This window comes from Cervus canadensis, chromosome 18, assembly GCF_019320065.1.
Source record: "Cervus canadensis isolate Bull #8, Minnesota chromosome 18, ASM1932006v1, whole genome shotgun sequence".
NCBI lineage: Eukaryota > Metazoa > Chordata > Mammalia > Artiodactyla > Cervidae > Cervus > Cervus canadensis.
In genome coordinates, this window is record NC_057403.1 from 14,744,479 (window position 1) to 14,760,452 (window position 15,974).

The window sequence follows — 15,974 nt, forward strand, 5'->3', positions numbered from 1 at the left end:
AACTGGACCTGGGTGGCCTGGACGAAAACCAGGAATCCTAGCCGCCCATCCACCAGGGGCTAGAGGCTAGAAACAAGGTTTCCCTGGCTCTTGCCTGCATTGAAAACTGCATTTCTCAAGGAGGCAAAATGATTTTTTTTTAAAAAATTGTATTATCGGAGACACAGCACAACAAACAGGAAAGCACAGACAGAAGCTGTTTCGTTAAGACAGAAGCAAGGCAGAGATACACATCTGGAGAGAAAGGGTGTGGGCATCCTCCCTAAAGTGGTGGAGCCCCTTAAAGAGGCAGTTAAATCAAAGCTTCCCTCGTGGCTCAGTGATAAATATCCACCTGCCAATAGCAGAGACACAGGTTCCATCCCTGGTCCTGGAAGATCCCACATGCCATGTGGCAGCTAAGCTCATGTGTCATGACAATCGAACCTGTGCTCTCAGACCCAGGAACCGCAGCACCTAGGGAGGCCAGGGAGCCCTAGACCCTCTGGTCCACAGCAAGAGAAGTCACCTCAGTGAGAAGTCAGAACGCGGCAACTGGAGACTCGCCGCTGCTCTCTGCAACTAGAGAACAGTCTGCAGAGCAGGGAAGACCCATCATAGCCAAAATAAACAGATAAATAAAACAAGTTTTTGAAAAGAGACAGCTGAATCATTCATACAGGGCATTTCTTCCAGTTTTGTTTTACCGTTACCCAATTAGGTCCTGTCCTGCTCTAGGACCCTCACCAACATGTGTGTGTAACTTTTTTTCCAAGACAGATACCAGCCCAGCAGCCTCTGGGGGTCCATGGCATCACCTGTTATGCAATGGTGCCCCCCTCTTTTTGATGCCCATGGAGCCTTTCTGCACATGTGCAGTATCTCCCTTACCACAACTTTCCTACTATATTCTAAAATATTTCCTTTATTGCTTCTAGTAGCTTTAAGTACCTTTCAAGTAGAATCCTCAGCTCTTAAAACCTTAACCTATATTGAAAACAGAGAAGAAAGCAATTGTGAACCACTGGTCATATTAGCAATTTTTGTCTGGGAAATTTAAGAGCATATTCCATTGGTTGCATTTTCCCAACTTGCAATTTCTTTTCCCAACATAATACAAAGCATGTCCAATAAACCCAAGGTTTTTAGTTTTGCTCTCCCAAGAAGACAAAAGTAGGTAAATGTAGATTTGTTCAGTGATCCATGTTCTAGTATTTTATCTTAAAAATAATTTAGACATTTAATAAGTTATTATTTGACTTGATTTAGTAAAACTCTGTAGTTCCAAGTTACCAAAAATCTGGAAAACCTAAGACATAATTATATCCAAAGTGTTCACTCAAACGCTTTTATCCTATACCAAGTTAGATTTTGCTGACAAAAGTTGTAACATACATGGCATTAATTTAATGACATTCAGTCCATTCAGGTACAATAAAAGTATTATATTTAATATAAATGCCTCTAAAGACATACTAAGAGGGATTAATAGGACTCTAAAGTCCATATTGAGACTTAACTTTCATATCTGATATTTAACACTGAATATTTCCCAGATCACATGAACCTGAAATTCATTAAGTTTAATGTCTCTTATTTTTAGAACTGTTTGATTTGTAAGTGCTTACTTTTCTTTAAGCCAATTTAATAGAGCTCCTTTACAAATTAATCTCAAAAATCCATAACAAAGACAAATACTGAGACATGCATACATCCAGATAGGGATCTTATGGGTTCATTTTCTAAACTTAGTCATGAATCAGGTATTATAAAACTCACTGGTTTATAGACAACAGTTTTAATAAGGATAAGTTTAAAAGACTTCCTTTCCATTTCCCCCTCAGTCTCAGGAACTGGAGATTATTAGACTAGATAAGAGAAATGTACCTGAGAGTGTGATCTTAAGGCACAGGGAAAGTCATGTTCTTCTACAGGACTTGTTCTCTCAGTGTCAGAATTCTGAAAAAAAAAAATAAATAAATAAAAGTATTTTAAAAGCTAGCTTTCTCTAATTGCACATGCAAAAAGAACCAGTTTTTGTTTGTTTGTTTTTGTTTGGGGAGGTTGTTTTTGTTGTTTGGGGTTTCCCCTACCCCCAGTTTCAAAAAGTTTTATCTTAGCTAGTTTTCTCTGGAGTCCAGAGAATTTTGTGGCCACACCATGTCATAATAAAATGTCATCTTTCTCTTCTCTAGTGAAAGTTTTATAGCTAAAACTTAGACCAGATAGTGCTCAAATTGGCCCAGATAAGAATGGCAGACTGGCTGATAAAATGCTGTCCCAGCAGGGATCGTCTCTCTGAGGAGATGGGGGTCTTAGTTTGACCAGATGAGGGGGAATGAGATGGCAGAGGAGCAGGTGGATGTGGAGTTCGTCTCTCTGCAGAGATACATCAGGAAGACACCTTCAGACACAGGAGATCTTGCAGAACGGCAGCTGAGAGCAGGCAGGAGCACCTGGCCACTGGAGAAGAATATATAGAACCACACAAAACTCAGTGGGGTGAAGGAAGTAGGGGGGAAAGAGAGTTAGTAGGACTGGACATGCCCTTGGCAGGTGGGGGGAATGAAGCAGGGGTCCAGTCCCCACATGGGCGCCCTTGGAGGGCGAGGAAACTGTTCAGGGGACAGGGGAGAAGCACTTGAGGCTGAGGGTGAAGCAGCTGACCTGAGATGGTGGTGGTGGGGGTACAGTCACTAAGGCATGACTCTTGCTATAGCCCGCCAGGCTCCTCTGTCCATGGGATTCTCCAGGCAAGAATACTAGAGGAGGTTGCCATTTCCTTCTCCAGGGGAATCTTCCTGATGACCCAGGAATCAAAGCCAGTTCTCCTGTATTGCAGGCAGATTCTTTGCTGACTGAGCTATGAGGGAAGCTGATCTGTGAAGTCTGAATGCAATGAGAATCATGCAGACGATCCTAGCCGCAGCCATACTACCACAGACAGGGACGCAAGTCCCCTAGAAGGTGCAGGGCTGGGAGCTGGAGCGGAGGGATTGTGGAGCGATCCCAGGACGAGGTCTGCTGTTGACTGTGAGGAGAGGGCCTGAGGTGATGTGGGGCAGTGGGAAATGCCTGTTATGACCAACCTCGACAACATACTAAAAAGCAGAGACATTACGTTGCCAACAAAGGTCCGTCCAGTCAAGGCTATAGTTTTTCCAGTAGTCATGTATGGATGTGAGAGTTGAACTATAAAGAAAGCTGAGTGCCAAAGCATTGATGCTTTTGAACTGTGGTGTTGGAGAAAGCTCTTGAGAGTTCCTTGGACTGCAACAAGATCCAACCAGTCCACCCAAAAGGAAATCAGTTCTGGATAGTCATTGGAAGGACTGATGTTGAAGCTGAAACTCCAATACTTTGGCCACCTGATTTGAAGAACTGACTCATTGGAAAAGACCCTGATGCTGGGAAAGATTGAAGGTGGGAGGAGAAGGGGATGACAGAGGATGAGATGGTTGGGTGGCATCACCGACTCAATGGACACGGGTTTGGGTGGACTCCAGGAGTTGGTGATGGACAGGGAGACCTGGTGTGCTGCGGTTCATTGGGTCACAAAGAGTCAGATATGACTGAGCGACTGAACTGAACTGAACTGATGGAGGCAGGGCAATCCTGCTGAGTCACTCACAGGTGGTGGAGCTATCGCTGTAGCCTCTCTGTCCCCACACGTCAGCCCTGGACAGTGGAAGTCCCCAGAGAGAGGTTGGCCCTTCCCTGCCTTCACTGGGGAGGGAGCCGGGTGCATAGAGAAGGACGGGCCACAGAGGCGCTCTGACTGCAGCTGCCAGAGGCCAGGACGAGACTCTGGGAGAACCAGAGCTCCCGCGGCTGAGACAGCTGGGGTCCCTGCACACTTGGCGGCCCCAGAGTTCCCACGATCAGAGCAGCTGTGCCACCCCCACGCTAGATCCTCACTGGGGCTGAGCTGCCAGAGGCTAGAAAAAGCCCTTTCCTGCGGCCCTAGCCACCAGTTCCCCTGAGCACCTGGTGCCCCGGGCCCTGCCACCCCAGCAGCTGCACCCCCCGCACCCCGTCCTCCCTGGGGCAGACCCAAGCCCTCCAGGGCAGCCTCAGCAGCAAAGCCCTGTGGACGACTCACAGGCAGAGGTGGAGACCAAGACACAGCTGAAACCCAGGGGCAGTGCGGCTGAGGAGGAGAACTCAGAACCTTCCCACCTGCTGCACAAGCTGCAGATTGAATCCACTCGGTCAAGGAGCAGACTCTGTGTCTCTGAACATATGAAAGGACACCGAGCGCTCCCGCAGAAGAAAACACACAGCTCTGGCAGCTGTGGACCACGGAGGCAAGAACAGCAGGAATAGGACCAAATTAGAATCTGAGCTGCCCACGCAGCAGGGCCAAAGACCAGCGCAGTGCTGGAGGGCATCCCGGGGAGGTGAGGTGCCCGGAGACTCCCAGCAACAGAAAGAATGCTGACAGGTGAGATCCAAGAAAAGCATTTATTATTCTTATACTTTAACTTTGTTCTCTAGTTACTTCTGGATTTTTTCCTTCCCCCCACCCCCGACTGTGTTGCTATAGTAGTTGATTTTATTAGTACTATTAAATCTGCTTAAGCTTTTGAGAATTTTTTTACCCTCCAGGGAGAGTTTTTTTTAATCACACTTTTTATTTCCTATTTATACTTCTGCCTCTGTGTTGGCCTTCTGTGGTTCTATGGGGTTTTCCTTTTTAATTCTTAAAGTTTTAAATTTTATTATTATTTTTATTTTTCTACATTTATTCTTTGGATTTTCTTACTGCTATTTTCCTGTTGTAGTTATTCTTTAATATACATAAATCTTTATCTACCTCTATTTAACTTTGTTTCTTCTATTCTTTCTTCCTTTTCTTTCTTTTTCTCACCATGTTTATTTTGTTTCCGTTGCTTTATTCCCCAGTTGGCACCTTGATATGGTTTTATTTTCTAGCTTGTGCTTTAGTTAATTTTCTTTGTAACTGGTGTCTATCAATTTTGGTTCCCTTTGCCTGCCGGGTCTATCTCTTGTGCTTTATTTAGTTTTTTGCTGTTTTGGTTTTGTTTACAGGTGTATATGTCTGTGTGAGTGTATTCCATTGTTTTCATTTGGCTGATCAGAACAGTCTGAAGAAGTAAGCGAACTTGCAGGAGTGGGGAAAGCTTGATTTCTCCCCTGAGATTTGGGGGAAGATTAAAGGGGATCGTTTAGAATGTAGGGTGGTTAACCTCCATCCACGTTCCCATACTTTGGCAATGCATATCTAATTGTAGGATAGTATTATAAGCGAACAGAGAAGGCAAAGGCAACCCACTCTAGTACTCTTGCCTGGAAAATCCCGTGGACAGAGGAGCCTGGTTGGCTGCAATCCATGGGGTCGCAAAGAATTGGACATGACTTCACTTTCACTTTTCACTTTCATGCATTGGAGAAGGAAATGGCAACCCACTCCAGTGTTCTTGCCTGGAGAATCCCAGGGACAGGGGAGCCTGGTGGGCTGCCGTCTATGGGGTCGCACAGAGTCGGCCACGACTGAAGCAACTTAGCAGCAGCATTAAAAGTGAGAGACCAAATTTTTTCATGCCCCAACTTAAATAAAGGCCAGGCAACATTACAGCAAAGCCTAGTTTTCCTTTTCCTGCCTCTCTGGATTAGAAAGGGGATTCTCCATGGTGAGCAGCCTGCAACCAAGAACTGCACTCTTGGAAATAAAGTCCTGCATCCCAGAAGCATTCCTGGTAGAGTTAGTGTTAGTCGCTCAGTCTTGTCTGACTCTCTGCAGCCCCATGGACTGTAGCCTACCAGGCTGCTCTCTCCATGGGATTCTCCAGGCAAGAATACTGCAGGGGGTTGCCATTCCCTTCTCCAGGGGATCTTCCCAATCCAGGTACTGAACTCAGGTCTTCTGCATCGCAGGGAGATTCTTTACTGTCCAAGCTACCAGAGAAGCCAGAAGCATTCCTAGGGGGCACCTGATGGTGGCTCAGAGTGTTTTCTGGATTTCCCTCAAATCCTGTGCTTGGTGGGATTTGAGTGTCCTCTGCTCTACCTTTGATCCCTGACCTGACATCTCTGGAGGGCCAGTCCCTTCTGGGAGACATTGCCAAGACTTTCCTGAGAGGCGTCTTTTGCAGCAATGAGGTCTGCTGGAATGTGGCCTGTCCATCAGGCTGTCCCTTGCCCGGAGTGAGGGGGGACTTGCTGGAGGGCCTGAGGGCCTGGAGGCAGGAGGATTCCCAGAGGATTTGTGGGCACTGGCCATGGTGGGAGATTAAACAGCAGGAGCACCCCAAGTCTATCACCCTGTTTGGCATCTGGGGTAAAACTAAAGGGGACATAAAGTTTAGGTGAAAAAGAAATCTTGCTTCTCGAGTAAAGTAGGAAAGGAAATCACAGGGAAAAAAAAAATTAGAGAAAGGCAGTGGAGCCAGGGGATAAAGTGTGGGTGTAGCAGGGAGCAATTTCTTGGAGGTGGTGGGAGGTGAGCTATGGCTCCTAGCGCCTTGCTCGCAACATCGATGAAGGCAGGGACATGCTGGGGGTGTGGTTTAGCAGAGTGAGAGAGAGGGAGAGGGAAGAGAGAAAAACCAAAACTTGGGCTCCTTCACTGAGCGGATCTTGATCGAAACCTGTGGGTCTTAGAAAGAGAACAAAGCAGAGAGTGAGAGCAAGTTTTCATGGAGAGAGAGAGAGACTCAGAAGTCTCCAGCCAACAGTCTGGGGAGACCGGCTTTACCTTGAAATCCCGGGTTTCAGCAACAATGATCTTGGAGAGAGTCAGCCGTGAGCGGTGGTTTGAAGCCAGAGCCTCGTTCTCTGCCCAGGAATTGGACCTGGGGTGAGGGTGGGGGGCCTGGATGAAAACCAGGAATCCTAGCTGCTTGTCCACCAGGGGCTAGAGGCTCAAAACAAGGTCCCCCCAGCTTTTGCCCTCATTGAAAAATGCGTTTCTCAAGGAGGCAAAAACTGTAAAAATCAAAAACAAGAACAGGTAGAATGTGTATTATACTCAGCCCAACAAGCAGACAAGCACAGTGTGTTCAGTTAAGACAGAAGCAAGGCCATTACACACCCAGAGGGAAAGGGTGTGGGGTCTCCCACCCCACGAGGAGGAGCTCCATAAACACGCAGGTAAATCATTCATACGGGGCCGTCCTTCCCAGTCTCTGTTAGCCTTTGGCCGGTTTTCTGGTTTCTGTTTCCACACTGGACTGTTCCAGTGTTACCAAAGACTCAGACTCTCTACACAGATGCCGAATCAACCCCCAAGCCAATTCTGGGGGAAGTAGAAGAGGACAGCTTTCTTATTTACTGGGCAAAGGGAGACACACCAGGCTTCTGCCTGAAAAGAGTGATGTGTCTCAACCCCAGGGAGTTTAATCAGGGCTTTTACAACTGTGGGTCCAAGGCGGGGTCCCTGACAAGATTGCGGGCTAAGCAGGGCTTGCACTCCCTTCATCTCATCTCATCTCGGGGGACCCAGGGCCTGTGGTCCCCACTCTTGATGGGCTCTCCCACTGTTGATGACCTTCTCTGGTCCCTTTAATCTCAGCTGGTTCTGGGGCTGCTCCTCCCTTGATCAGCAACTGCTCGAATCTGCCCTTTGGAACGCATGGAAGGTAATCACGGCCGGAGTCTTGCCTGCAAGAAACAGAAGACAGAAAGACCTCTGTGCCTGGGAGCCCCCCGGGGCAGATGCAGAGAACAGACTAGTGGGGAAGGAGAGGGTGGGGCGAACTGAGAGTCGCCCTGACATTCATACACCTCTGGGTGTAAATTAGAGCTGATGAGAAATTGCTATGTAACAGGGGGCTCAGCCCCGTCTCTGTGGAGACCTAAAGGGTGGGTTGGGGGAGGGGAGGGAGGCTCAAGGGGGAGGATATATGTATGCTGCTAAGTCGCTTCAGTGTCTGACTCTGTGCCACCCCATAGACAGCGGCCCACCAGCCTCCCCTGTCCCTGGGATTCTCCAAGCAAGAATACTGGAGTGGGCTGCCACTTCTTTCTCCAATGCATGTAAGTAAAAAGTGAAAGTGAAGTCTCTCAGTTGTGTCTGACTCAGCGACCCCATGGACTGCAGCATACCAGGCTCCTCCGTCCATGCGACTTTCCAGGCAAGAGTACTGGAGTGGGGTGCCATTGCCTTCTCTGATATATGTATAATTATGACTAAATTGAGTTGTTGTATGGCAGAAACAGCACAACAGTGTAAAGTAACTATCCTCCAATTAAAAAATAAATTAGGCAGAAAGAGTTCTATGGGACTCTCACACTTAACAAATCAAATTTGTTAATTTGTGCCATGTCAAATTAATTATTAGATCAACAAAAGAACCTAGAAAGCAAAGCTTTCTGCTTCTTCAGAAGCAAAAGATTCCAGCACAGTCCCAGTCACACGCAGTAGCTGCTTAATCGGTAAAAGCTGAGTGGATAAGAATGATGATTTTTTCATTGAAATCAACCTGCTCTGCCGGTTCCCATCCAAACTCCCGCACCTCTCAGCTGGTCTGATTTTGCACAAAATGCCTACTGTCTCTGTCCTGCTGTCCTGTGTAATTCAGGGGAGGTTATTATTGTCATTATTCCCTGCCTTCTTGGATAGGGACGAAGTGTCTTTAAGGGGTTTGATGATCAGAGAACTCACACTCCACACAATCTTCACCAAGGATCCTGAAACCTGGTAGCTTTCTGTTTCACTGCTTGCAGGCTGACGTGAAATTGGAACTCTGCTTTGGGACAGAATGAAATGGAATTTGTAGGGAGGGACAGACTCTAGCCTGGCTCAGTCAAATCATCAAACCAGAGTGGCCTCTTTTTTTTCTTTTCTCTTTTTATTTTGTATTGGGGTAGAGCTGATTAAGAATGTTGTGACAGTTTCAGGTGAAAAGGGAAGGGACTGAGCCATACATATTAATGTATCCATTCTCCCCCAATGCCCACACACACAAACCAGAGCAGCCTGTCTCTGATTTACTTCACTCTGTGTGACCTGATCAAGTGTATATTAATGCAAGTATATTGAATCTTAGAAAAAATGATATTGATGAATCCATTTACAGGTTAGGAATGGAGGAGCAAATGTAGAAAATGGACTTGTGGACACAGGGCGGGGAGGGGTGGGGAACAAACTGAAATAGTAGCATTGACATATACGCGACCACGTGTAACACAGACAGCTGGTGGGAAGCTGCTGTTAGCACAGGGGGCTCAGCTGGGGGCTCTGTGCGGACCGAGAGGGTGGGAGGGGGTGGGAGGGAGGGGGCGGTCCAGGAGGGAGGGGATGTGTGTGTACACATGGCTAATTCACGTGGTTGTAAAGCAGAAACCAACACAACATTGTAAAGCAATTATATTCCCCTCCAAAAAAAAACCTGCCTGGAAGGAGAGAGGTCTAGTCTCCATTCTGAATCAGCAATGGCAGGACCCTGTTTCCTGCTCTTTGAGGCATGAAATACACCTCACCACAGGGCTCTGCAAGGCTCGACTGACCCAATTAACAGAAGTCACCTGCCAGGTGGCTTCCACCACTGTTACTCCAAAGTCCAAGTTTAGCACTTTGGTTCAGAGCAAGCATTCAAACAGCCAGGAAGCTCTGATTAGAATCTTGGTTCTGCCAACACTTTGTGCCCTTGAGGAAGTCATTCAGTTCTCTGGACCCATGTTTTCCTCTTGTTTAAATTCTGCTGATGAGCCCTTGTGCATGTCAAATGGTGCACCTGCTCTGGAGAACACATGGTTCTTGCTCCAAAGTTAAAAATAATTTGCAACAATCCAGCAATTCCACTTCAGCAAGTACACCCAAAAGAAATGAAAATAGATTCTCAAAGAGATATTTGTACACCCAGGGTCACAGCAGCATTATTCATAGGAGCTGAAAGTTGAAAATTAAAGTCACCCATATTGTATCCGACTCTTTGTGACCCCATTGACTGTAGCCTGCCAGACTCCTCTAACCACAGGATTCTTCTGGCAAGTTGGAAAGTTGAAAGCTGGAAGCATCACAAACATTCATCCAGGAAGGACTGCATAAACACAAGGTGGTCTATACCCAAGTGGAATATTACTAAGCCTTAAAAAGGCAGGAACTTCTGACGCATGCTACCATGTGGAGGTAATTTGAGGACATTATGCTGAATGACATAAGCCAGTCACAAAAATACAAATATCGCATGATTCCACTTCTATGAAGTACTGAAAGAGTCAAAGCCGTGGAGACAAATGTGGAATGGTGGTTGGCCAGGGGCTGAGGTAAAGGGGGAACTGGGGAGTTATCGTTCAATGGGGACACAGGAGAACGTGTTCCAGGGACTGGCTGCACAACCGTGTAAATATACTTAACATTTTTGGACTGTACACTTAAAACAGTTAAGTTGGTTAATGTTATGTTATGTGTATTTTATCACCATTTAAAAAATTGCTGCCCATCATAAGTAATAGCACAAGCTTCACACAGTTACTGGGTGTAGCAAACCCAAAGGGGACTGACTATAAGTCAGCAAGCATTGGTCCTCCACACAAACCTAAATCTGTGGGTGTTCAGTCCCTTACAGTTACCTGAATATCTACAGAAGAGGAGGAACCCATACATTCCAAAGGCCAGAAGAATACAGGAGCCTGAAATCAGTGGCCCACATCATAACCCATACTGAAGGGTAATTAATCTCTAATATTATTTGAACATGAGTAAAATTGTCTTAGAGTCTCACAGCACTGATCTAATCTCCCGCACCTTCCCTTACACACACACACACACACACACACACACACACACACACAGAGTACAGACACTTTCATCTAGAAAACGAGTCTCTCCACCCTCAGGCTGGAGCTGGGCTAACCCCTGCACTCTGGGGTTGCAGAGGTCTCCTTGGGAGGATGTGAACTCAGCGCCCAATCTCCCACAGAAGAGGGTGACCCGAGACTTACTGAATCCTTGGAGCAGAGCCTGGAGCACTGGGGCAGTCAGGGAGGCTGAGGTTAAGCCGTGCGTGGCTGGAGCTGAGACATCTCCAAGAACTGAAGCGGGGAGTCCTGAGCACAGAAGACAGTCCTCACCCCAGGTTGTTGGGGTGGAGATGGGGTCGGGAGGAAACACCTGCAGTGCAGCTATCAGCCCTGACTCTTCTGTGGTTCCCCTCAAGGGTAGTTCTGAGATGGCCTTTATTGTGCTAAAATACACACAATATAAAATTTACCACTTTAACCATTTTAAGTGTCCAGTTCAAAACTGTTAAGGACCAAAAAAAAAGTGTTAAGCACATTCATAGTTTGTATAACCAATCTCTTGACCTTTTTTTCATCTCACAAAGCTGAAACTGTACACATTAGACTGAAATTCCCCCTTGCTGCTCTGCAGTTCCTGGCGACCCCCACTCTGCTCTCTTAACCTGACCCTCCAGGGGCTTCACTCAGTGGAACCTTCCGGTCTGCGTCATTTCCTGTGGAACTGCCTTCACTAGCATAATGGCCGCCAGGCTCATCCAGGTTGTAGCTTATTGGAAACGCAGTGTTTTTATTTGTGATGGCACATCTGCCTGATTTTTATGGGTGTTTTTGTAGTCTTTCATCAGTGCTCTCACATTTGAAGGAGCAGACTTGTCCTTCAGTCTGTGGTGGTTCCCTCCAGCTGGAGTATTATTCTCTTTGACGGTGGTGGTGATTCCTGGGGTTTCCTGTCTTTCTCTCCCTACACCTGCTCCACTCTGCTTGCTCCCTCTTGTGGGAGAATTCTTCTTTTTTTTTTTTTTTTGTGGGAGAATTCTTAAGCATTTCTGTCTCGTCTGTGATCCTAAAAGAAATCAGTCCTGAAGATTCATTGGAAAGACTGATGCTGAAGCTGAAGCTGCAATACTTTGGCCGCCTGATGCGAAGAACTGACTCATTGGAAAAGACCCTGTGGCTGCATGGTGATTGCGGCCATGAAATTAAAAGACGCCTGCTCCTCAGGAGGAAAGCTGTGACCAACCTGGACAGTGTACTAAAAAGCAGAGACATTACTTTGCCAACAAAGGTCCGTCCAATCAGAGCTATGGTTTTTCCAGTAGTCACTTATGGATGTGAGAGTTGGACTATAAAGAAAGCTGAGCACTGAAGAATTGATGCTTCTGAACTGTGGTTTTGGAGAAGACTCTTGAGAGTCCCTTGAACTGCAAGGACATCCAACCAGTGCATCCTAAAGGAAATCAGTCCTGGGTGTTCATTGGAAGGACAGATGCTGAAGCTGAAACTCCAATACTTTGGCCACCTCATGAGAAGCCTTGACTCATTTGAAAAGACCCCAGTGCTGGGAAGATTGAAGGCAGGAGGAGAAGGGGATGACAGATGGTTGGATGGCATCACCGACTTGATTGGTATGAGTCTGAGCAAGCTCCAGGAGTTGGTGATGGACAGGGAAGCCTGGCGTGCTGCAGTCCATGAGGTCACGACTGAGCGACTGAACTGAACTGAGCTGAGCTGCTCTTACAACTCACCAGGCTGCCTCCTGGAAACCTGTCTTTGGATTTCCAGCAGGCGGCACTAGACCTCACGTCTGCGGGCACCCTCGCCCATAGCAGGGGCTGGTTTCTGAGCCTGCCCCTTCCCTACCAGAGCTGCCATGGGCCCTGCAGGGGGCGGGTCACACAAGGAGCCCCCGGAGAGTTGGGGGGGCTGGTGTAGGTCCAGCACCCGGGGCACTGAGGGTGCCCGGGGACCCAGGAGGGAGGTTCCGGAGGGTGGTGCTCCCGGAAGCTTCTCAGTGAACTGCCTGTGGGGAGCAGTCACTTTCATGCCCTTCGCGGTGTTTATCAGCCTCTTTACCAAAACCCTTCCTCAAAACCCTTCCTCTCCCTCGTCATGGGGGTCCCCCCTCAGGTCTCTGGTGCTGCTGGAGAGAAACAGGTGTCTCCACGGATGTCTGCAGAACTAGGGCAGCTCTTTCTGTGGTGGGAGGTCAACCCCGTGGGATGTTTCCTTGTTGGGGGGGGGGGGGGCGGGGAAAGCGTCTGCTACGTGAGCCTTGATCAGACTCCTTTTTTTTTTTTTTTTTTTTAATGCCAGAATCCTCGCCCACTCAGTGAAGGCTGCATGTGTCATCAGTCTCTTCAGTCCTGTCCGACTCTTTGTGACCCCATGGACCCTAGCCCACCAGGCTCCTCTGTCCATGGGATTCTCCAGGCAAGAATCCTAGAGTGGGTTGCTATGTCCTTCTCCAGGGGATCTTTCCAACCCAGGGGTCGAACCCGTGATTCCTGTGTCTGCTGCATTGGCAGGTGAGTTCTCTACCGCTGAACCACGGGGGAAGCCCCTAGTGAAGGTTACTGCTGCTGCTGCTAAGTCGCTTCAGTTGTGTCCGATCTGTGCGACCCTATAGATGGCAGCCCACCAGGCTCCCCCATCCCTGGGATTCTCCATGCAAGAACACTGGAGTGGGTTGCCATTTCCTTCTCCAGTGCGTGAAAGCGAAAAGTGAAAGGGACTTAGCGACCCCATGGACTGCAGCCAACCAGGCTCGTTCGTCCATGGGATTTTCCAGGCAAGAGTACTGGAGTGGGGTGCCATTACCTTCTCTAAGTAAAGGCTGACCTTCTGTGAATCCCCTCCCTTGCATGGAATCTCTAGGTCAGTATCTCTGGGTTCCCACGACCACCATCACCACGACCACCACCACCACTGGCAGTATCACTCCCAGAGGGGTCCAGGCAGGTTCCCTGGCTCTGCAGGTTCTGCGGCCCATAGCGAGGTCTGTCGGCCTGTGACCCGGATGCACAGGCGGACAAGACTCCTCCAGGGCTCCTTGGGCAGATGGCGCTGTGTCCCCCATGCTCACAGAGGTGCCTTTCCTCTGGAGTGGATGTCTAACTCATTGTTTATTTATTCAAATAGACTTGGTTTATATTACTTTTAGGTGTACCGCCTAGGGATTTCGGTATTTTTACAGATGCTGTATAATATTATGTGTAGAATCTGAAAAAAATAACATAAATGAACACATATAGCAAAACAGAAACAGCCTCACCAATTCAGAAAACTTACAAGTGGCCATCTGTGAAGAGAGGGAAGAGGGAAGGGGCAAACTGGGTATATGGGATTAAGAGATACAAGGTAGGAGGAGAAGGGGACGACAGAAAAGGAGACGGTTGGATGGCATCGCTGACTCGATGAACATGAGTTTGAGTAAGCTCTGAGTGTTCGTGATGGACAGGAGGCCTGGCATGCTACAGTCCGTGGGGTCACAAAGAGTCAGACACAACTGAGTGACTGAACTGAATACATAACCAGTAAGGATATGTTTGGAGCACAAGGAATTATAGCCATTGTCTTGTATAACTTCTACTGGAGTATCATCTGTAAAACTACCAAATCACTGTGCTGTATATTTGAGATGAATGTTATATTGTAAACCAATGATACTTTGTTTTTTTATGTTGATAGCATTTTTTTTAATTAAAAAAAATATTTCATTTTAGTTTGAGATACTTCAATTAAAAAAATTACTAGTATAACAAGTAGTTCACAATTGTTTACTTCTTGTTTCTCAGTAGAAATTAAAGTTTCTAAGGGTTAAGAATTCTGATTAATATGTGTAATTAAAATGACTAAAATTACTAAGGTGAACATCTCTGCATGCAAGGAAATGGTTTAAATGTTATCAGGAAACCCACTGAGACTTGCAGATCAGAGTCCCCTCTTTGTCTTATTTTCTCTACCTGGCCTGGCTAACATAAGTCTACCGACCATTTGCTTTACCATCTTTATGTGAATGGCCTTCCTTCTCTTTCAAGTCCCAAACCACGACCCCCAACACTCTCTTTAGTCTTTAACTGAAGACGGTATGGAAGGGAAAGGATTTGGTTATTCTGGCAAGTTGCTCAGTTTTCTTTGGTCTCTCCCCTGTATTGTTGTTCAGTCACTCAGTCTGTGGACTGCAGCACACCAGGCTTCCCTGTCCATCACCAACTCCCAGAGTTTGCTCAAACTCATGACCACTGAGTTGGTGATGACATCCAACCATCTCATCCTCTGTTGTCCTCCTTTCCTCCTGCCCTTGATCTTTCCCAGCATCAAGGTCATTTCCAATGAGTTGGCTCTTCCCATCATGTGGCCAAAGTATTGGAGTTTCAGTTTCAGCATCAGTCCTTCCAATGAATATTCAGGAATGATTTCCTTTAGGATGGATTGGCTGGATCTCCTTGCAGTCTAAAGGACTCTCAAGCGTCTTCTCCAACACCAGGTCAAAAGGAGCAATTCTTCAGTGCTCAGCTTTCTTTATAGTCCAACTCTCACATCCATACATGACTACTGGAAAAACCATAGCTTGGACTATATGGACCTTTGTTGGCAAAGTGATGTCTCTGTTTTTTAATTCACTGTGAAGCCTTATCATAGCTTTTCTTCTAAGGAGCAAATGTCTTTTAATTTCATGGCTGCAGTCACTGTCTGCAGTGATTTTGGAGCCCAAGAAAATAAAATCTGCCACTGTTTCCATTGTTTCCCTATCTATTCACCATGAAGTGATGGGACCAAATGCCATGATCTGCGTTTTTTTAATGTTGAGTTGTAAGGCAGCTTTTTCACTCCCCTCTTTCACCTTCATCACATTATTGAGCTATCACTTGATTTTTGTCCTGTTAAGCTATCTCATGTCAATTTAATCCTTAGACCGACCAGAAGAACCTGGAAGGGTTGATTCAATTTCTCATCAAGGCTCTTTTATGGGTGGTGTTCTGTTGCCTGTTACAGCATATTGGTAGCACAGGATATCTGGTTGGCCCACAGCAGTAAGCGAAAAACAGTGATCAGGTGATCCAACCCCTTCAGACAAAGTTTTACTTGACAGTTTCAATCTCCATTAATTCCTTCCTAAGCCTGTACTGTCATGAGAACTGGCAAGGTAGTGATGTTCCTAATTCTGTTCGTCCACCTCCATCTGTATTTTTATTCATCTAATACCTTGCTACTCAGTTTATTGACCTGTATCCCTCCTTCACTCTAGTGCAGTTGCTCATCCCCGCAAACAACCCTCTACTTCATTA

The 15,974-nt window shown here is 46.9% G+C and overlaps 3 protein-coding genes across 3 annotated transcripts in view; all 3 read right to left on the reverse strand.

Moving 5' to 3' along the window:
* LOC122421234 (cationic amino acid transporter 3-like) overlaps positions 1–1,921 on the reverse strand; it is a 214,225-nt gene extending 212,304 nt beyond the window's left edge. The window contains exon 1 of the mRNA XM_043437107.1: positions 1,876–1,921. The gene's annotated coding sequence lies outside the window, so the exon portion shown is untranslated. The remainder of the gene's footprint in view (positions 1–1,875) is intronic.
* The window catches only part of LOC122420184 (cationic amino acid transporter 3-like), a 32,085-nt gene extending 25,240 nt beyond the window's left edge, over positions 1–6,845 (reverse strand). The window contains exons 1-2 of the mRNA XM_043435033.1: positions 6,698–6,845; positions 1,867–1,938 (exon numbers count right to left, since the gene is read on the reverse strand). The gene's annotated coding sequence lies outside the window, so the exon portion shown is untranslated. The remainder of the gene's footprint in view (positions 1–1,866; positions 1,939–6,697) is intronic.
* The window catches only part of LOC122420188 (cationic amino acid transporter 3-like), a 183,137-nt gene that overhangs the window by 86,564 nt on the left and 80,599 nt on the right, over positions 1–15,974 (reverse strand).